The sequence below is a fragment of the Lithobates pipiens genome, unplaced genomic scaffold (genome assembly GCF_037356315.1).
Source record: "Lithobates pipiens isolate NorthernLeopardFrog02 unplaced genomic scaffold, aLitPip1_a1.2 Scaffold_1, whole genome shotgun sequence".
NCBI classification, from domain to species: domain Eukaryota; kingdom Metazoa; phylum Chordata; class Amphibia; order Anura; family Ranidae; genus Lithobates; species Lithobates pipiens.
Genome location: NW_027507685.1, coordinates 175,428,539 through 175,451,069, shown reverse-complemented (window position 1 = coordinate 175,451,069; position 22,531 = coordinate 175,428,539). Strand labels below are relative to the sequence as shown.

Sequence of the window (22,531 nt, the reverse complement as noted above, 5' to 3'; positions counted from 1 at the left end):
CCAGCAGAACATTTACCTACATATGTCTTTCTGCAGTGAGAGAAATGAGGGTACATGGCATGAGTGGAGGGATGATAATTCTCACAATGTGGTCTCACTGTTGGAGTGTCTGAGAGTTCTAGGAAATCTTCTTGGTGATTCAGCTCTCAAGTTTCAATCCAGTAGATTAGAATATAATTTCTGTGGGACAGACACCATACAGATGCTGAAATTAAATGTATATTGCTACCATCAAATAAAACACTCAAAAATCTGAAAAACATCTTTTTTTCCTCTTTCTGTCTTATAGGGTCACTCTGTGATGGAGAGAGTAAGTATATAAAATATTACCTCAATATTGGATGTATCTTGGCATCAAAATGGACCAGTGTGTTTAAAACAGTTGAAGTAAAACATAAAGCTAGGCGAACAGTTATATACACAGATGGAATACATATAAGAGAGCACAAGAATGCACATTTTTGTCCATCCATTCCTGAGATTTCACAGCTCAGTCCTGTCTGACAGGACAGGGGATCTGCTTTTTATCTCCTGCAGTGACACTTGTAGGCCTTGTTCCTCCTCAAGCCTGTGACTGTACAGTGAAGGAAGAAGCAGCAGAGTGAGCTCATACAGTATCTCACAAAAGTGACTAGACCCCTCACATTTTTGTAAATATTTTATTATATCTTTTCATGTGACAACACTGAAGAAATGACACTTTGTTACAATGTAAAGTAGTGAGTATACAGCTTGTATAACAGTGTAAATTTGCTGTCCCCTCAAAATAACTCAACACACAGCCATTAATGTCTAAACTGCTGGCAACAAAAGTGAGCACACCCCTAAGTGAAAATGTCAAAATTGGGCCCAATTAGCCATTTTCCCTCCCCGGTGTCATGTGACTCATTAGTGTTACAAGAACTCAGGTGTGAAGCAGTTGAGTTAAATTTGGTGTTATCGCTCTCACTCTCTCATACTGGTCACTGGAAGTTCAACATGGCACCTCATGGCAAAGAACTCTCTCTGAGGATCTGAAAAAAATAACTGTTGCTCTACATAAAGATGGCCTAGGCCAGTGTTTCTCAAATCCAGTCCTCAAGGCGCCCCAACAGGTCATGTTTTCAGGCTATCCTTTAATTTGCACAGGTGATTTGATCAGTTTCACTGCCTTAGTAATTACCACAGCTCTTTTATCTGAGGGAAATCCTAAAATCATGACCTGTTGGGGCGCCTTGAGGACTGGAGTTGAGAAGCACTGGCCTAGGCTATAAGAAGATTGCCATGACCCTGAAACTGAGCTGCAGTATGGTGGCCAAGACCATACAGCGGTTTAACAGGACAGGTTCCACTCAGAACAGGCCCCACCATGGTCAACCAAAGACGTTGAATGCACATGCTCAGTGTCATATCCAGAGGATGTCTTTGGGAAATAGATGTATGAGTGCTGCCAGCATTGCTGCCAAGATTGAAAGGGGGGGATCAGCCTGTCAGTGCTCAGATTATACACCGTGCACTGCATCAAAGTGGTCTGCATGGCTGTTGTCCCAGAGATAAGCCTCTTCTAAAGATGATGCACAAGAAAGCCCGCAAACAGTTTGAAGGAAAAAAAAAAGGATTGGAGGTCACATGCCTTGGGACTTTAAAGGTGTCTATATCAATACGATAATGATACCAAATTTGTATGCTAACAATTACAAATATATTTTTATTGCTTACAACATTGAATAGAAAAGCATGTAAAAAATAATTTACAAATTACATAAAAACAAACTTATAATAACACATATACTGATTTGCTGCGGATACGTTTATACACAGTTGCTACCACTCTCTCAACATGTTTCGCTCTACAGAGCTTCCTCAGGAGATAATGTATGTGGAGACTGTTAAGCAATGAGAAAAATAATATATATAATATAATAGAACAAATGAATGACATAATATACATGAGACAATATAAATCAAAAGAAACAATATAAACAATTACAATATAGAGAAAAAACGAAATCAATAGTCAGCTTCCTGCAAACAGTTTTCTGAAGACAAGCAGACTAAAGACATGGATTACTAGAACCATGTCCTGTGGTCTGATTAGACCAAGATAAACTTATTTGGTTCAGATGGTGTCAAGCTTGTGTTGTGGCAACCAGGTGAGGAATACAAAAGTGTGTATTGCCTACAGTCAATCATGGTGGTGGGAGTGTCATGATCTGGGGCTGCATGAGTGCTGCTGGCACTGGGGAACTACAGTTCATTGAGGGAACCATGGATGCCAATATGTACTGTGACATACTGAGGCTGAGCATGATCCCCTCCCTTTGGAGAATGGGTCCCAAGGCAGAATTCCAACATGAAAAGACAAATCTCCAAGGTGACCACTGCCTTGCTAAAGAAGCTGAGGGTAAAGGTGATGGACTGGCCAAGCATGTCTCCAGAACTAAATTTTATTGAGTGTCTGTGGGGCATCCTCAAATGGAAGGTGGAGGAGCGGAAGGTCTCTAAGATCCACCAGCTCTGTGATGTCATCATGGAGGAGTGGAAGAGGACTCCAGTGGCAACCTGTGAAGCTCTGGGGAACTCCATGCCCAAGAGGGTTAAGGCAGTGCTGGAAAATAAATAGTGGCCACACAAAATATTGACACTTTGGGCCCAAGTTGCCAGCGGTTTAGACATCAATGGCTGTGTGTTGAGTTATTTTGAGGGGACAGAAAATTTACACTGTTATACAAGCTGTACACTCACTACTTTACATTGTAGCAAAGTGTAATTTCTTTGGTATTGTCACATGAAAAGATATAATAAAATATTTACAAAAATGTGAGGAGTGTACTCACCTTTGTGAGATACGGTATCTCTATCACTCTGCCCTCTCCCCCTATTAATATGTCCCTTCTTGGCACATGAGCACTGCGGCACACCAGACTGGCTGCTTGTGCTGTTTCTCCTTTCCCAGCCCTGTTGTGCAAAAAAAATGACAAGAGGTTTATACCAAGTGAAATTTAGGTACTTATACTGCTTGCATTAAAAAAATATTAATTTATATATACAATATATATATATTGTATGGATCAACATCAAATTTAACGTTTGTAATAAGCAAAAATAAGCATGGATCAAAAGCCGTTTGCTTTTGATCCATTTCTGATGTGCTTTTTACTGTGTGCTTTGCATTTTTTTGCACACAAGATTTTACCTTGATTTTGCTACAATTTGTAGTTTGCATTTTCTATGCTTTTTTTTTATGCCCCAATTTTTTGTTGGTCAGATTAGAAAACGCAAATCATGGCAAAATCGTACTACATATTTATCTGCAGCTTCTCCATTGAAGTCTATTTAACCGAAAAAGCAAAGGAAAAACACCATTTTGCATTTTAGAAAGTCCCTGACCAGTTAAAAAAATGCAGCGGCTAAAAAAAGCATAGATGTGAATGTGTCTCATAGGAAACCATGTTAAATGACCTGTTCTGAAAAAAGCACCCAAAACCGCATAGAAGTGAACCAGGCCTTAGCCTGTTCTTGGCACAGACTGAATCTTTCTCTAGTCTCTCACTACTACTCTTGATGAGGAATAAGGTTCATATGCAAGCTTCATTTTATGCACCTGTACCATACACAACCTGTTACTTTGTTACCTTTCACATGAGCACCCCCACTAAGTGGAATCCATTTCCCCACCATCTCTCCGCTGACCCCCGCTGAGCAGGTGGATGACAGGTTTGTGTCCGCTCCGCAATGCAGAGTGCAATGCATGGACACAGTCTGGCTCTTCTCTAGGGGGCAATTGGATGGAAACAGTCCGCCTGTCCATTTCCATCCGACCCAATGGATGGATGGGAAATAGGACCACCACCATTTTTGGTAAACAGGATCACATCGGATGGTGGCGGATGTCAGTGTACATGTGTCTGCTAACATCTGCCGCTTCATAGAAGAGACAAGGGTCCAATCAGGTCGGCCTGAAAAACTGGCAAGCGGACCTAATCGGACAGCCTGCGTGAAAGAGGCCTAATACTAAAACGTGCCCTTCTTTTTCCTAAGCCCTTGTACACACGGTCGGACATTCCGATGGACAATGTCCGATAGGACCGTGTTGTCGGATAATCCGACTGTGTGGGCTCCATCGGACTGTTTCCGTCGGAGTATCCGATGGACCAAGTTTTCCAGCTGGGCTATAAAACTTTCCGACAACATGATCCGATCGGACTTTGTCCGATCATGTGTAGAGAATTCCGATCGGTCAAAAGCCAAGCATGCTCAGATCAAATTCCTAGACCAAAGCTATTGGCTACTAGCCTGAACGTAGTCCCGTCCTAACGAAATAACGTCATCACGTTAAGTACGATCGGATTTTCTGACAACTTTGTCCGACCGTGTGTATGCAACAGTTTCGGACAAAATCCGTCGGATTTTGGTTGTCGGAATGTCTGACCGTGTGTACAAGGGCTAACAGAGGTTTGAGGTCTGTTGTAATATTATAAATTCAACAACAGAACATGAAGGTGCTTGGTTGTGACATCCCTGTTCCCTTCAAATGCAGACTATAATCACGTACCTTTGTGGGCGATCATCCTTCTGGTTCTGGTGGGTTTTGTGCTCTTCATGATGCTCCTAACCTTTGCATTCATGGTAAGTTACATTTTATCTCTTGCCTACATTTCTGCCAAGTCCAGTTCCTGAGCAAATGGTAAAACCTTTGTAGATTGTATTGCTTTCTGTGTCCTTTCTGGGAAGTTTCATCCTCTTTATTTAATGTGGTCACCATTTCAAGAACAGGAGGGGGTACTGTGAGTCCTTTCAAGAACAGGAGGGGGTACTTGTTTAACTGTTTAAAGTGGTTGTAAACCCTCCCCCACAACTTTGTCCCATGTAAATCAGCATAAAAAACCCTAATGAACACTGCTTGTAGATATCTCCTTACTTAGTATTGTTGTAATCCTTGTTGTTCTGTAGAATGAAGTCACTGAGCATGCCCAGATCTCCCCTGATTTACGGCACACTCTCTATGTCAGTGATGGCGAACCTTGGCACCCCAGATGTTTTGGAACTACATTTCCCATGATGCTCCACTACAATGCAAGGTACCAGAGCATCATGGGAAATGTAGTTCCAAAACATCTGGGGTGCCAAGGTTCGCCATCACTGCTCTACGGCACAACACTGAACTCTGCTAATCAGTCAGAGATTCTTCCTACACACCATGTGACCTCACATACAGTCTAAACTTGGCCATTACTGTAGTCTTATCAGCTGAAGCTGATAAGTCTGACAAAGGCAAACATTAGACATCGGCATGAGTAAATACTATGAAATAAACAAGTAAGCTATGAACAGGGAAGCAGGGTTGCCATAGAAACGTTGGATTGAGAAGGAGGCTTGGTTAACAGTACAGGAAGTGCTCAATGTAAGGGCAGAAATACATTCCACTGTGGACTCAGAAAACAATACTTAAGATGGTGCTGCCTAACCCCTAGAAACAAGTTTGTTTAAAGTTTCTTTAAACAGTAAGTAATATGCAATTTGGACTGGATTACAGTGGCTATAGTCTGATAATTACTTATTATAATGAACTAAATGAAAAGAAGCATCAGAGTGAGAGAGTTTACTTCCTCTTTAAGGGCTAATGTACACTTGCTTCAAAACATGGCTTTGGACAGGCTTTGTTAAAGCTCTCTGAACACCAGTCAAAGCTCCTTTCACTAAATAAAATGGTTACCTTACAATGCTGTTTACACCTTGCTTTTGCTTGGTACTTCAACAAGGCTATGGTGGGGCTTTGGTGGGGCTTTGATGGTCTTTTGGTGGAGCTTTGATGAGGCTTTGGTGAGGCTTTATGGGGCTTCGATGAGGCTTTGGTGGGGCTTCAGTGGGGCCATACCTCCCAAATTTTTGAGATGGAAATGAGGGACACCTATCAGCATAAGTATGCAGGCATAGAACACACCCTCCCCTGCCACGCCCCCTTAAAGGATAATTGTAAAAAAAAAAAAGAAGTTTGGTTATACCCACAAGTGCTTTTTTACCACTACTATTCCTTTATATTGGCTTTTGGAATTTACAAATACAGCAATTTAGAAATCAGATGAAAGGTTTTATCGCTGAAGAACACTTTTTGATAGATAAAAAGTTATTTTTATATTCATCTATATAGATCAGACCAAAATGAGGGACAAATGAGGAGGAATAAGGGACAGAGAGACATTGCTCCAAATCAGGGACAGTCCCTCGAAATCAGGGACAGTTGGGAGCTATGGTGGGGCTTCAAGCGAGCTTTGCCATGGGGGATTCTATGGGGGTTTTAAGACTCTTTGAAGCACAACTAAAGTGATATGGGGTATAATTTTTGAAGCAAAGCCGAAGCAAAGCAAAAGCAGGTGTAAACAGGACTTTAAACTATTTAGTGACAGGAGCTTTGCCTTTGACTAGTGTTCAAAGAGCTTTAACAAAGCCTGTCTGAAGCCTTGTTTTGAAGCAAGTGTAAACTAGCCGGTTAATGTGTGTTGAAGCCAAAGTAAGTGTAAATGAGACCTAAGGCTCAGTTCACACAGGGGCAACCCGACTTACAGCACGACTTTGTAAGGCAATTTGGAGGCGACTTCAGTGTGACTTTAAGCAACTTACAACGTGACTTAACCACTTGACCACTGGGCACTTAAACACCCTTAATAACCAGACCAATTTTCAGCTTTCGGTGCTCTCACATTTTGAATGACAATTACTCAGTCATGCAACACTGGACCTATATGAAATTTTTGTCCTTTTTTTCACACAAATGGAGCTTTCTTTTGGTGGTATTTAATCACCGCTGGGTTTTTTTATTTTTTGTGCCCCCCAAAGCATCCTCCCAATGTTGAGGGCATGTGGCCTGGTACGGTTCAGGAGGGAGGGGGGCCGCTCTCTCGTCCCCCCCTCTTTTCCTGCAGCCTGCCAGGTTGCGTGCTCGGATAAAGGGTCTGGTATGGATTTTTAGGGGGACCCCCACGTCATTTTTTTTTTAAATTTGACGCGGGGTTCCTCTTAATATCCATACCAGACCTGAAGGGTCTGGTTATGGATATTTAGGGGGAACCCCACGTCAAATTTTTTCTTAAATTTGAGGCAGGGTTCCCCTTAATATCCATACCAGACCTGAAGGGCCTGGTAATTGAATTTGGGGGACCCCCACGCTTTTTTTTTATTTATTTATTTTTTTATCAATGACTTTCAATGAGTGTTCTCTGTATTACGGAGCCGACAATTCATAATAGCTGCGAGTGATTTTAAGGGACTTTTTTTCCTGCATAAATGACACTTTGTGCAGGGACAGTTCTAAGCACCAGAAACATGAGCCCCTTCACAGGCATACTATAGACAACCCCCCCCCCCCCCCTACAAAATTTAAAGGGATATTACACTTTTATTGTTTCACTTTAAAGAGGAAGTAAACCCTGATGAGTTTACTTCCTCTTTTTTTCCCTGCAAAGGTAAAGCATAATGGACTACTATGCATCGCATAGTAGCCCATTATGTGTCACTTACCTGACACAGGAGCCAGCGAAGTCGCCGCTGTCCCCTGTAGTCCGCCGCATCCATCTTGCTGGTGGCGTCTCGCAGCTCCGCCGCTGTCATTCGGCGAAGCCGCGATGACGTCACTCCCGCGCATGCGCACGGGAATCGACAAATGCGGCAGCTCCATTCTTGGAACTGCCGCGTTCAGTGCGCCTGCGCGCCGCTGTCTACGGCGCATGCGCCGTAGACAGCGGTGCCCGTTTTCGGGCAAATATCTCCTAAACCATATAGGTTTAGGAGATATTGCTTGGACCTACAGGTAAGCCTTAAGCCCCGTACACACGAGAGGACTTATGTCCGACAGACTTCCGAAGGAGTTCCGTCGGAGTTCTACTGGAATTCCGACGGAGTTCTGACAGACTTTTCGGCTGAGCGAACTTGGCCACACACGATCACACTAAACTCCGACGGATTCGAACGTGATGACGTACGACTGGATTCGAATAAGGAAATTCATAGCCAGTAGCCAATAGCTGCCCTAGCGTCGGTTTTAGTCCGTCGGAGTAGCATACACACGAGCGAATTTTTCGAAGGGACTGGGTCCGGCGGAGTTCCTTCGGAAAAATTTGAAGCATGTTCCATATTCTAAAGTCCTTCGGACTTTGGCGAGTCAAAAGTCCGTTGCAGCCCACACACGATCGAATAGTCTGACGGACTCAGTCCGTCCGACTTTGGATGTTGAAAAGTCCGCTCGTGTGTACGGGGCTTTAATCTAGGCTTACTTGTAGGTCAAAGTGGTTTGTAAGGGTTTACAACCACTTTAATCATTATTAAAATCACTGCTCCTGAAAAAACGGCCGTTTTTAAAACTTTTTTTTGCATTGATACATGTTCCCTGGGGCAGGACCCGGGTCCCCAAACACTTTTTAGGACAGTAACTTGCAAATTAGTCTTTAAAATTAGCACTTTAGATTTTGAATGTTGGAGTCCCATAGACTTTAACAGGGGTTCTAAAGTATGCTATATAGTTAGCTCCGTCGAATCTTCTTTATACATTCGACAGACACCATAAGCCTTCAAAGACAGATTCGACCATAATTCATGTGGATTTTCGGACGAATGCAATTTTTGAACGAAAAACAAAATAAATAAAAACGAATTTCGGGAGTAACTAAATAAATTAAGTTTTCGGACGAAAACGAAATTCCGAAACGAAATATTTTACTCTGCACATGTCTAAAAAACACAGTAAAGTTAGCCCAATTTTTGCATAATGTGAAAGATGAAGTTACACCGAGTAAATCGATACCTAACATGTCACTCTTCAAAATTGCACAGGCTCGTGGAATGGCGCCAAACGTCGCTACTTAAAAATCCCCATAGGCAACGATTTAATTTTTTTTTACTGGTTATATGTTTTGAGTTACAGAGGAGGTCTAGGGCTAGAATTATTGCTCTCGCTCTAACGTTCGCAGCGATACCTCACATGTGTGGTTTGAACACCGTTTTCATATGCGGGCGGGACTTACGTATGCGTTCGCTTCTGCATGCAAGCACATGGGGACAGGGGCGCTTTAAAAAAAAAAAAATGTATTGTTCATTTTACTTTATTTATTTTAGTTTGACATTTTTTTCCCCAAAAATAAATTTTTTGATCACTTTTATTCCTATTACAAGAAATGTAAACATCCCTTGTAATAGGAATATGGCATGACAGGTCCTCTTTACAGTGAGATATGGGGTCAATAAGACCCCGCATCTCATCTCTAAGCTGGGAAGCCTGAAATAAAAAAAATAAAAAAAAAAGATTCTGGATTTGATCGTATTGGCGAGTCGGTAGAAGCACCGGAGGGCGGCGGGAGGGGGGGGTGTCTATGGCTGGGTATTGCAGGGTATCACCGACTATGGCTGGTTATGGCTGGGTATCTCAGAGTATGGCTGGGTATCTCAGAGTATGGCATTGCAGAGTATTGCGTTGCAGAGCATTGCAGGATATTGGAGGGTGTTGCAGAGCATTGCAGAGTGTTGCACGGTATTGGCGGGTGTTGCAGAGCATTGCAGAGTGTTGCAGGGTATTGGTGGGTGTTGCAGAGCATTGCAGAGTGTTGCAGAGCATTGCAGAGTGTTGAAGGGTATTGGCGGGTGTTGCAGAGCATTGCAGAGTGTTGCAGGGTATTGGCGGTGTTGCAGAGCGTTGCAGGGTATTGCAGAGCGTTGCAGGGTATTGCAGAGTGTTGCAGGGTATTTCAGAGTGTTGCAGGGTATTGCAGAGTAATGCAGAGTATTGCAGGGTATTGCAGTGTATTGCAGAGTATTGCAGAGTATTGCAGAGTAATGCAGAGTATTGCAGGGTATTGCAGGGTATTGCAGAGTATTGCAGGGTATTGCAGGGTATTGCAGAGTATTGCAGAGTAATGCAGAGTAATGCAGAGTATTGCAGAGTATTGCAGAGTGTTGCGGAGTGTTGCGGAGTGTTGCAGAGTATTGCAGAGTGTTGCAGAGTGTTGCAGGGTATTGCAGGGTATTGCAGAGTAATGCAGAGTAATGGCAGGGTATTGCAGAGTATTGCAGAGTAATGGCAGGGAATTGAGGGGTTAATTTTCGGTGAGCAGCAATGTGGGCACTGCAGATGCAGCCCACATCGCTGCTGACACCGATCTCTTCCCCCTCCGCTGTTCCAATCGGTACAGAGAGGGGGAGGGAGGAACCGGCGTCATAACATGACGCGGGTTTGTTTACAAGTGATCACTCCGTCATTTGACGGAGCGATCACGTGGTAAACGGCCGCTATGAGCGGCCGTTTACCGTGATCTGTAATGCGCCGGGTCCTCTGGACCCGGCGGTCACGGATGCTCTCGAGTGCGCTCCCCAGGGGGCGCGCGAGAGCGGAATTCTGGGAGGACGTCATATGACGGCCTCCCACAGTTAAGAAACCGCCCTGTAGCCGTCATTCAGCTATAGGGCGGTTGTTAAGTGGTTAAAGTTGCCTCCAGGACAAGCCGTGTCCAATCACAGAATACTCAGCTCTCTGGGAGGGAGGTATTTTTCCTGTAAAGTCGCTTCAATATAGATGGAGATCTGACTTGGAGGCAACTTCCATTGAAACCTATGGGTACAAGTTGCCTAGAAGTCGCCTTGAAGTAGTACAGGAACCTTTTCTGAAGTCAGAGCAACGTGAGTAGTATACATTAAGACAGTTCTCATTCACTTCAATGGAAGACTTGGGGCAACTTGAGGTCTGACAAGTCGGATCCCAAGTTGCTGTAGTGTGAACTGGCATTATTTAAACATTTCTTATTTCCTGTTGTGTTTCTGGAAGGAATGAAAGGGAATGTTTTCCTGCAGACAGCAAAGAAAAATTACTGGGGTCGTAACCATTTCTGTATATGCACTTTATGTACTTTCCTTCCCACAGACATGAGAAAAAGTGGGAAAAGTAGAGTCAAGACAATGTTTCACAAATGTCCCCATTGGAAGATAATTCTTCCACTCCTTTCTGGTGACAATAGTAAAATTATAAATTTTCCATCACATTCTCTCATGATTTCCACAGTTCCCAGCAGGGCCGCTGATAAGGCAGTACAGTCAGCCCTCTTGTACTGGGCCCAAGCACCATCAGTTCAAAAGGGGGGCAGGAGCAGGAAGGTCGGCAGAACTGTCTTATTGCAGCCCCATGCGTCCCTTCCATCTGCTGTCCAGGCCCGCCGTTTTCCCCTTTCCCCAGCAGCACTTCCTGCTTCCCTCCTCTCCCATCGGCAGCTACTGTGGGAAAAAATTGAAGAGGGGAAGGGGTCGGTAAATATGTAATTTACTGGCCCCTTTTTTTCCTGAATGAACACAGTGAGCGATCAGTACCAATCACTCCCGTGACTATTCATCACTGGAACATAGTAAACTATGTTTACTATGCTTCAGTCTGTGAATGAGCAGGAAGCCTCAGAGAATTTCCTCTTAATTAATCTGTGCTGCTCAGACTGCAAAGAAAGAGATTGATAAATCTATGTTCTCAGTCACTTTGGGCCGGGAAGGGGGGGCCCTATCAGGTAGGCTGTGATTTATAATGGCAGTCCCAGTCCCCAATGCTGGAATTCGAGGGACTTCTCAAACCCTAGGCAGCCATAAAAACAATGCAGAGATTCTAACTTGACAAAAGTGGAGAAACAATAACCCTTGGTACACACCTATGTTTTTTTTCTGCGTTACGTTTTTGATGAGTTTTGTGTGTGTTTTTTGGGCTAATAGGAAAGTATGACAGTTCTGTTTATTTAGTGTGACTTTTATGTAAGTTTACACTCTCTGGTACTCAACTAGCATCAAAGATGCATCAAAGTAGCGCAGGAACCTTTACGTCTCCAAAATCACAGGGTAGGGTTAACGACTAGGGTTAGATGTTAGGGTTAAGGGTTAAGAGCTAGGGTTAGGGTTAAATGTTAGGGATAGGGATAGAGTTAGGGTTAGCAGTAAATGTTAGGATTAGAGTTAGCGTTAATTGTTAGGGTTAACAATTACCGCTAACACTCACCCTAACTCTAACCCTAATTATTACCGCTAACCCTAACCTTTAACCCTAACATTTAACCCTGACTCTAAACTTTAACCCTAACTCTAACCTTTAAACCTAATGCCATGTACACACGACTGGACTTTCCGGCAGACTAGGTCCGACGGACTTTCCGAGGACTTCCAACGGACTTTCCAAAATAACGGACTTGGCCACACACAATCACACCAAAGTCCGACGGATTCGACCGTGATGACGTAAGACCGGACTAGAATTAGAAAGTTCATAGCCAGTAGCCAATAGCTGCCCTAGCGTTGGTTTCCATCCGTCGGACTAGCATACAGACAAACTGATTTTTTTACCGGACTCTAGTCCGTCGGAAAGATTTGAAACATGTTCTAAACCTAAAGTCCTTCTGATTTTTCATCAACAAACGTCCAATGAAGCCCGCACACGATCGAATTGTCCGACGGATTCGTTCCGTCGGACCTTTGCTGTCGAAAAAGTCCAGCCGTGTATACACAGCATTACATTTAACCCTAGCCCTTAACTCTAAGCCTAACATTTAAACCTAATCCAAGCCCTTAACTTGAACATGCAACTTTGGACACATAAAGGTTCCTGCACTACTTTGATGTGACTTTGATGCTACTTCAGTGCCAGCAAGTGTAAGGTCACATCAAAGTCACATCAAAGAAGTGCAGGAACCTTTATGTGTCCAAAGTTGCATGATCAGGTTAAGGGCTAGGATTAGGATTAAATGTTAGGCTTAGGGTTAAGGGCTAGGGTTAGGGTTAAATGTTAGGGTTAGGGTTAGGGTTAAGGGCTAGGGTTAGGGTTAAATGTTAGGGTTAAAGGTTAGGGTTAGTATTAATAATTAGGGTTAGAGTTGGAGTTAGGGTGAGTGTTAGCGGTAATTGTAAACCCAAACAATTATCGCTAACACTAACCCTGACATTTACTGCTAACCCTAACTCTATTCCTATCCCTAACATTTAACCCTAACCCCAGCTAGTCGCATTACATGAACATAACTGTTATATTTACCTATTAGCCAAAACAAAGAAAACACATCAAAAACGTGTGTTCAAAAATGCAAGAGGCACCGCAAAACGCTATGGAAAAATGCATCAACTGCACCCTTCCATGAGCAGACTTGTCTTCTTTTAGCTGCTAGAGGGTAAGGTGTCCTGGACAACATGGTCATTTTCTTCTTTAGGCTTTCTTTCCTTTATTTTCATCTGATGATCCAAACTGTAAATCTGTTATTTTTCAAAAGAACAAGCTCTCTTCCAGATGTATCAGTTTACAGGGATGAGATGGAATATTTACCACTGACAGGGGATCTTACAATGATCAGCTTTTATTTATTAATGTAAAACCTTTAACCTAAAAAGGAAAAAACGGTTTGCTGTAATGGATTATAAAGTGTGATCTGGAGTTTGGCTTCAATTTGTTAATGTATCTATATCTACTAGAACACCTAACACTCACTTCCCCCCAGACTGACAATGCCACTGTCTGCTGACCCTCCTGTGCTCCTTCATCCAGAGTGGAGACACTCTAACACAGAAGGTGTGCTACTGGCCAAATTACCAAGTGAAAAGAGGGGAAAAGGCCTAAAAAAGGAAACAAATGCAGCCACCACATCTAATGATTGGTAAACTGCAATAATTACGTTTTTGGTTTGAGTTTATTACCTCTTTAAGACCCCTGTCAGCTTTTATTGCTGTCTGTGTTACAAATTCTCCTCATTTCCTGTCTGGTAAAATGGTAGTCACCTTGACAGGAAGTGAGGGCAGATTTCTTCAAAGGAGGTCCAAAAAAACAGACAGGGGTTCCAATTTTTCCCAGCTCTATTCAAAACTATTCAAAAAAAATTTGGCTGGACATGTGCCTACAGTTCCCCTCACTACCCAAAAATAATTGATAGGTTGATTGGCTTCTCTAGAATGTGTCTGCATGACTATTTTATTAACATCTTCTTTGTACTCCTCTCTTTTTACAGCTTACTTACCGTCGTAGACAAATATGAAGGAGAGATGTTATGAAGCCCTAGGTCACAAAATTACTTTACGATGTCTGTCACCTAAAGGACCATCCCATTGTGTTACCTGTGAGGAAGACTTCATACCTTTATCGAAGGAGATTCTGTATTGTGATATTGATTGTGGTCCTTAACCTCTCTCTTTGTTGAACGAGTTAATGAATAATGTGACTTTTTTTAATTAAACTTTTGTTATTTAAACAAAGTGATATCATGTGTGTGAAATCATGGTAGATTTTGTGGTTAATGATTTATCAAAAGAGGTTTTGGAGAGGGGAGATCCACTCTTGCTCAAATGGATCCTAAAGGGTTAATCCGCTGCATTGTCTAAAAAGGCTGTTTAAGCCTATCATCTCTGATCCTCCCTTCTTTCCAGTCCCCAAACCAATTCCCGATAACACACCGTCTATGGAGTCAGGCTGCACATGCTCAGTTTGGTGTGTATTGCTAGAGAGCTTTTTTTATTTCTTGTGAGGATGTATGTGATCATCACAGGGCCAATCAGTACTGTCCAGACAGAGGGTCAGGGGTATTGCAGTCTCATAGGACAATCAGAAAACTCCTCCTACAAGCTTTAACTAGTGCTTGGCTGGACACTAGTAGAAGTCACAAGACTTCTATATACTACTGATGAGAAAAGGTATATAGCAGTTTATATTTACTAAAATAATTGCATTTCCATGGTCTGTGTACTATGGGAGACCAGATATAGTGAATGCAGGGTCCTGGGTTTAGCAACAATTTAATCATAATATTATTATATGAAATAATAATGTTACCAAAATTAGTGTATGCTGTAAATTGCCTCCAGCATTGCTCCTGTTTCTTCTAGCTGGAGGCAGCCATTTTGCTGAAGCCCTGAGCCCCTGAACAGCAGTAAATCATCAAGCTGAACTAAACCTATCAATTTAACAGTTTCCAAAAACAGTTACATTCCTGGAATGCAGGGATTGCTAACTGTCACATTTGCTTGTGTCCTAACTAAACTGTCAAACTATCAAATGGCTGGTGTCATAACTGATCACATGTGCAGCACCATGGCAAAAGCAGATCCACCATTAGACTCTACATACAGTATATAAAGCATCCTTGATTTGCGGTATAACTTAATATCTACACAAAATATACAAACATATATACTTTATAACATACAGTATCTCACAAAAGTGAGTACATCCCTCACATTTTTGTAGATATTTTATTATATTTTTTCATGTGACAACACTGAAGAAATTACGCTTTGCTATAATATAAAGTAGTGAGTGTACAGCTTATATAACTGTACATTTGCTGCCCCCTCAAAATAACTCAACACACAGCCATTAATGTCTAAACTGCTAGCAACAAAAGTGAGTACATCAAATGTCCAAATTGGGCCCAAAGTGTCAATATTTTGTGTGGCCACCATTATTTTTCAGCACCACTTTAACCCCCTTGGGCATGGAGCTCCCCAGAGCTTCACAGGTTGCTACTGGAGTCTCCTTCCACTCCTCCATGTCGACATCATGGAGCTGGTGAATGTTAGAGACCTTGCGCTCCTCCACCTTCTGTTTGAGGACACCCCACAGATGCTCAATAGGATTTAGGTCTGAAGAGATGCTTGGCCAATCCATCATCTTTACCCTTAGCTTCTTTAGCAAGGCAGAGGTCGTCTTGGAGGTGTGTTTGGGGTTGTTATCATATTGGAATACTGCCCTGCAGCCCAGTCTCTGAAGGTAGGGGATCATGCTCTGCTTCAGAATGTCACAATACATGTTGGCATTCATGGTTCCCTCAATGAACTGTAGCTCCCCAGTGCTGGCAGCACTCATGCAGCTCCAGACCATGACACTCCCACCACCATGCTTGACTGTAGGCAAGACGCACTTGTCTTTGTACTCCTCACATGGTTGCCACCACATACGCTTGACACCATCTGAACCAAATAAGTTTATCTTGATCTCATCAGACCACAGGACTTGGTTCCAGTAATCCACGTCCTTAGTCTGCTTGACTTCAGCAAACTGTTTTCTGCCTTTCTTGTGCATAATCTTAAGAAGAGGCTTCCTTACATAGTTACATAGTTACATAGTTAGTCAGGTTGAAAAAAGACACAAGTCCATCCAGTTCAACCTTAAAAACAAATAAATAAAATAAAAAATAATCGTACAATCCAAATACCCAATTTTATGCCCACAATTGATCCAGAGGAAGGCGAAAAAAAAACCCCAGCAGAGCATGCTCCAATTTGCTACAGTAGGGGAAAAAAATTCCTTCCTGATCCCACAAGAGGCGATGGGATTTTCCCTGGCTCAACTTTACCTATGTTAGTACCTAGTTATATTATGTACCATCAGGTAAGTATCCAGGCCTTTCTTAAAGCAATCTACTGAGCTGGCCAGAACCACCTCTGGCGGGAGTCTATTCCACATTTTCACAGCTCTAACTGTGAAGAAACCTTTCCATACTTGAAGATGAAATCTCTTTTCCTCTAGACGTAAAGAGTGCCCCCGTGTCCTCTGGGTTGACCGTACAGAGAACAACTCAACACCAAGTTCACTATATGGACCCCTAATGTATTTGAACATGTTGATCATATCCCCCCTTATTCTCCTCTTCTCAAGAGTGAATACATTTAGTTCCTCTAATCTCTCCTCATAGCTGAGTTCCTTCATGCCTCTTATCAGTTTGGTTGCCCTTCTCTGCACTTTCTCCAGTTCCCCGATATCCTTTTTGAGAACTGGTGCCCAAAACTGAACGGCATATTCCAGGTGAGGTCTTACTAATGATTTGTACAGGGGGCAAAATTATATCTCTCTCTCTGGAGTCCATATCTCTCTTAATACAAGAAAGGACTTTGCTCGCTTTGGAAACAGCAGCTTGGCATTGCATGTTGTTATTGAGCTTATGATCTACCAAAACCCCCAGATCCTTCTCCACTATGGATTCCCCCAGTTGTACTCCCCCTAGCATGTATGATGCATGTATATTCTTAGCCCCCAAGTGCATAACTTTACATTTATCAACATTAAACCTCATCTGCCACATAGTCGCCCAATTAGACAGAGCATTGAGGTCGGCTTGTAAATTGCAGACATCCTGTAAGGACATTATTCCACTGCATAGCTTGGTGTCATCTGCAAAGACAGAAATATTACTTTTGATCCCAGACCCAATATCATTTATAAAGATATTAAAAAGTAAGGGTCCCAGCACTGAGACTTGGGGTACACCACTGATAACCTTAGACCATTCAGAGTAAGAATCATTAACCACTACTCTCTGAATTCTGTCTTTTAGCCAATTTTCTATCCATTTACAAACTGATATTTCCAAACCTGTAGACTTTACCTTACACATGAGCCGTGTGTGGGGAACTGTATCGAATGCTTTTGCAAAATCCAATATACCATGTCCACCGCCACCCCTCTGTCCAAGGTTTTACTTACCTCCTCATAAAAAGAAATCAGAATTGTCTGACAACTTCTGTCTTTTATGAATCCATGTTGTCTGTTGCTTAAAGTGTTTTTGTTCAGCAAGAACTTGTCTATGTGGTCTTTTATTAAACGCTCCAGTATCTTCCCAGCTATAGAAGTTAAGCTAACAGGTCTATAGTTACTTGGTAAAGACTTTGATCCCTTTTTAAATATAGGCACCACGTTCGCCCTGCGCCAATCCAGTGGGACTATTCCAGTCATTAATGGGATGGCAACCATGCAGACCAATTTGATGCAATGTGCGGCGTATGGTCTGAGCACTGACAGGCTGACCCCCCACCCCTTCAACCTCTGCAGCAATGCTGGCAGCACTCATACCTCTATTTCCCAAAGACAACCTCTGGATATGACGCTGAGCATGTGCACTCAACTTATTTAGTCAACCATGGCAAGGCCTATTCTGAGTGGAACCTGTCCTGTTAAACCGCTGTATGATCGTGGCCACCGTGCTGCAGCTCAATTTCAGGGTCTTGACAATCTTCTTATAGCGTAGAGCCTAGGCCAGTGATGGCGAACCTTGGCACTCCAGATGTTTTGAAACTACATTTCCCATGATGCTCCACTACACAGCGGAGTGCAAGAGCATCATGGGAAATGTAGTTCCAAAACATCTGGGGTGCCAAGGTTCACCATCACTGGCCTAGGCCATCTTTATGTAGAGTAACAATTTTTTTTTCTGACCCTCAGAGAGTTCTTTGCCATGAGCTGGCATGTTGAACTTCCAGTGACCAGTGTGAGAGAGTGAGAGCGATAACACCAAATTTAACACACCTTCTCCCCATTCACACCTGAGACCTTGTAACACTAATGAGTCACATGACATCGGGGAGAGGAAATGGCTAATTGGGCCCAATTTGGACATTTTCACTTAGGGGTGTACTCACTTTTGTTGCCAGCAGTTTAGACATTAATGGTTGTGTGTTGAGTTATTTTGAGGGTACAACAAATTTACACTGTCATACAAGCTGTACACTCACTACTTTACATTGTAGCAAAGTGTATTTCTTCAGTGTTGTCACATGAAAACATAATAAAATATTTACAAAAATGTGAGGGGTGTACTCACTTTTTTGAGATACTGTAGTATAGCATACTTGAATAAATACCCAACTGTAATGACAACTGAAGAAAGACAATAAATACACCAAAGGCTATACACAAAGGAAGTGGTTCAACGCTCACATAACATAGTTTGCATTCAGTAAAAATGTCTAAGACAAAAAGCAGCATAAATATATTGACATCCTTAAAGTGGGGTTCCACCCTAAAGTGGAACTCCCACTCATCAGAAGCCTCCCCCCCTCTGGTGTCACAGTTGGCACCTTTCAGGGGGGAGGGGGGGTGCAGATGCCTGTCTAAGACAGGTATTTGCACCCACTTCCAGGCATAGACTCCCACGGGAGTCTATGCTGTTTCCTGTCCTGGCGTGCTGTCTGCTGGGACACACACGATTCCCAGAGACAGCGCGGACCATTCCCATTGCGCTGCGTGACTTGCGCAGTAGGGAACCAGGAAGTGAAGCCGCAACTTCCTGATTCCCTCACCGAGAATGGTGGCGGCAGCAGCCAAGAGCCAAGCGATCAATCGGTCTCGGCTGCCGACATCGCTGGAACCTGGGACAGGTGAGTGTCCATTTATTAAAAGTCAGCAGCTGTAGTATTTATAGCTGTTGGCTTTTAATAAAAAAAAATTTCCAGTGGATCTCTTTAAACATTTATCGTGTCTGCCTTGTTCACAAAGTGCCATTGTTGGGATTTGACAGTCAACAGTCTGCAGGCATTGATAGGTATGCTCAAATAGTTTCGAGTCAAAACAAACATTGGGGGCTGATCTACTAAAACTGGAAAGTGCAAAATCTGATGCAGCTCTCCATAGATATCAATTAGCTTCCAGGATTTTTTTGTCAAAGCTTAAAGAGCTTAAAAGCTTAAAGAATAACATTCTCCTCAATGTGCATTTCAAGGATTTTAACAAATTTTGTTTAAAGAAATGACTGTTTCTTTGTCTGTGTCCATGTTCTTACTGAGTCTGTATGGGAGCGGTTTTATAATTATTAATCAGCTGCTGCACCTGCAGGGCTCTAATGAGAAAACTGCAGGGTCTGCATCCCTTTAGATGAGATTTCACTTTGAGAGTATCACACCAAAAATGAAGTTTTTGTTTCAGGGGATTTTCATACTGTGATTTGTATCTTAGTGTAGACTTCTAGCAGGAAATTACAGTTCTAGGGGGTGTTTTGTACACCATCTGTGTACAGAACACCTCCAGATAGCCATATTGCATTGTATTTTAGAGAAAATGACAGAGCTGCAGATTGAAAAGGAATGGTAATTTTTAATAACATTCAATTACAATATGACTTGTGTTGAAATTGTAAATGCTTTATTATTTTTTATTTAATTTTTTTGCAATTTTTTTTCCCCAAGAAAGTGGAGTTAACCTAAATTGAACAAGCTGAAGTTATCAGAGTTTTTGTTGGATGTTTCTATTGAAAATAGCCTGAAAATATAAATGAACTGACTATGGTACTGACATGTGTGGACCAGACTTTCCTAGGTTTATAGCTGAGCAGATCTAAGCATGAAAATATGAAAGCTCAGCTATCTGTTACATATGTGTACTTCTCTGCTTTTTAAAAAAGGAACGATAAACATATGTTAGAACTGAATATTTAGTCAATAACATAGCTCCCAACTATGCCTGATTTTGAGGGACTGTCCCTGATTTGGAACAAAGTCCCTCTTTCCTCCTCATTTGTCCCTCATTTTGGTCTGATCTATAGAGTTGTATATGAGATTCACTTTTTATCTCTCAAAACGCGTTTCACAGTGTGTAATCTTTGATCCAAATGCCAGATGGCAAAAACCAGTATAAAGGAATAATAGTGGCAAAAAAGCTTTTGTGTTTCACAAATCCTTTTTTGTGTAGAATGTGCCTTCAAGGAGGCGTGACAGGGGTGTGTCCTATGCTTACATCATTTTGCGAATAGACATTCCAGCTTTTTTTTAGCTTTGGATTATGTAATAGTTAAAACTCCGGCCAGGCTTTTCTTGTCTGTCTGTAGGAATTACCTTGTCAACCTGTTCTGTAGACAAAACACAAAATAAAAGTACATTTCTCAAATAAAAAAGGAATTCCCTGTTAAATATGTGTCACCAAAACAAGTGCTTCCTTTAGAAAACCTCTTCTATTCAAAGAATCCACATTTTGGATTTTTCCCTCTCTATAAATTTCACAGGGACACAGAGATAAAAGAATTCTACCCAGTGGCAGTGTTGCCAACCTACCAGATTGAAATTTACTGGCACGACACAAAAATTTCCTGGCACAGCCAAGTTTCCAAAAGTTACAAAATTGCAGTTTTAAGTGCAAATTTCAGTATTTAGGCTACAAACAAGTACAATATGCTATTAGCAATGTGATTTAAAGTGGTTGTAAACCCTTACAAACCACTTTGACCTACAGGTAGGCCTAGATTAAGGCTTACCTGTAGGTCCAAGAAATATCTCCCTAACCTACACGGTTAAGGAGATATTTTACAAAAATAGGGCACCGCTGTCTACGGCGCATATGCCCCATAGACATCGGCGCAGGTGCACTGGGCGCGCCGCAAGTGAAGGCAAACATGCCGTCACTTACGGCTCCCATGCTCATGCACCGGAGTGACATCATCACTGCTCCGGCCACTCACAGTGCCGGAGCAGCGATACCTGGAAGAAGATGGACGCTTCGTGCTACAGGGGACAGCGGTGACACACGCGGAATTGACGCCACGCGACTCCGGCCAGTTACAGAGCCGGAGTCCGTGACCCCGGAAGGAAGATGGACGCTTCCAGCTGGCGAGGAAATCAGGGACATCGCTGGCTCCTGTGTCAGGTAAGTGACACATAATGGACTACTATGCGATGCATAGTAGCCCATTATGCTTTACCTTTGCAGGGAGACAAAGAGGAAGTAAACCCATCAGGGTTTACTTCCTCTTTAAGGTAGATATTAAAGCAAAAAGCATATTTCTTATTTTATTTTCAATTTAGTAAGTAAGTGGCTCAGGGACAGGACTCAGGAGGGCAGGAAATTAGAACGGGCAGACACACACACATGAAATTGAGCAGTGTGCTGCAGCACAGTACACCAACATGTCCCCTCCTGAGTCACAGTGACAGTCTCTCTCCATGCCAGATGGTCTCTTCAGTCCCCTCCAGTACAAACATCACTGACAGTCCCACTCCCAGCTTGCCTTGCTCCTGTCCTGCAGACCTGCACAAGGCTCTGTTTACCCCGCTCGGCTCCCTTGCACCATGACATCACATGACACTCAGGCACCACCTCCGTTAGACCTGCCCCCTGCCGGTACCACCCAAACACACTGAAGCAGGCACGTGGATGGTCTCGGCCACCTCCGGACCCAAGCTCCGCATGCATTGTAAAAACATGACAATCTAGTGCTTCTCTGTTTGTACACTACTTTATTAAAAGGTTAAAACATTTCTTACAAGCAAAGCACTTCTTGTTTTCATTTTTATGGCAAACATTGCAGTGTTTTTTTCCTCTGCTACTACAGAGGATTGTCACCCTACAAATATCTATTAGAAAAATGTTCACTTCAAGTGTGTTATATCTCACTTAGGTGTACTAAATGATTACAGCAGTGACCTTTATCACAAAAGCACAAGGGGAAATGTATAATTTGACCTTTTTTAGGGTGGTAAAACCTAAGCAATATTTTTACAGATTTAGTTATTATATTAGTTTTCTGTGGAAAATGAGTTGCTATTTTATAATTCTTATTTAGAGTTTTTCCTTTGTTTACAATGCTAGATATAATACACTATATACTATAGTCTAGCTACTGTAACTCAAGAACTTGCTCCCGTAAAATGGCTTGTTGAGATTAATCTCAAGGTGAAGTATGACGTCACCTGCGGCCGTCTTCTTGGTTGTTTGTCTGTACATGGATATGCCTGTATTTTCCTCTAGATGGGACTAAGGGATACTGAATTAATATCCATTTTTTCCAACTTAAGAAAACTACTGGAGAAA

General features: G+C 42.4%; 1 long non-coding RNA gene across 1 annotated transcript; it reads left to right on the top strand.

The window, feature by feature from the left end:
• The first annotated feature begins 286 nt into the window (after positions 1 to 286).
• On the top strand, positions 287 to 14,220 carry LOC143988661 (uncharacterized). The gene is made up of 3 exons (XR_013276890.1): positions 287 to 310; positions 4,520 to 4,608; positions 13,977 to 14,220. It is a non-coding gene; the product is annotated as an uncharacterized LOC143988661 (long non-coding RNA).
• Positions 14,221 to 22,531: the final 8,311 nt, after the last annotated feature.